The following is a 570-nucleotide window of genomic DNA, read 5'->3' on the forward strand; positions in this document are numbered from 1 at the left end:
TGGATTATAAATCAGATGTTCGGAGAATAGAGACTAAAGATATCCACCTGTAGATTGTAAATCAGATGTTAGGAGAATAGAGACTAAAGATATCCACCTGTAGATTATACATCAGATGTTCGGAGAATAGAGACTAAAGATATCCACCTGTAGATTATACATCAGATGTTTGGAGAATAGAAACTAAAGAAATCTACCTGTAGATTATAAATCAGATGTTAGAATAGAGACTGTAGATTATAAATCAGATGTTAGGAGAATAGAGACTAAAGATAACCACCTGTAGATTATAATTCAGATGTTAGGAGAATAGAGACTAAAGATAACCACCTGTAGATTATAAATCAGATGTTAGGAGAATAGAGACTAAAGATATCCACCTGTAGATTATAAATCAGATGTTAGGAGAACAGAGACTGTAGATTATAAATCAGATGTTAGGAGAATAGAGACTAAAGATATCCACCTGTAGATTATAATTCAGATGTTAGGAGAACAGAGACTGTAGATTATAAATCAGATGTTAGGAGAATAGAGACTAAAGATATCCACCTGTAGATTATAAATCAG

The sequence above is a fragment of the Oncorhynchus gorbuscha genome, unplaced genomic scaffold, assembly GCF_021184085.1.
Source record: "Oncorhynchus gorbuscha isolate QuinsamMale2020 ecotype Even-year unplaced genomic scaffold, OgorEven_v1.0 Un_scaffold_2121, whole genome shotgun sequence".
Lineage (NCBI taxonomy): Eukaryota > Metazoa > Chordata > Actinopteri > Salmoniformes > Salmonidae > Oncorhynchus > Oncorhynchus gorbuscha.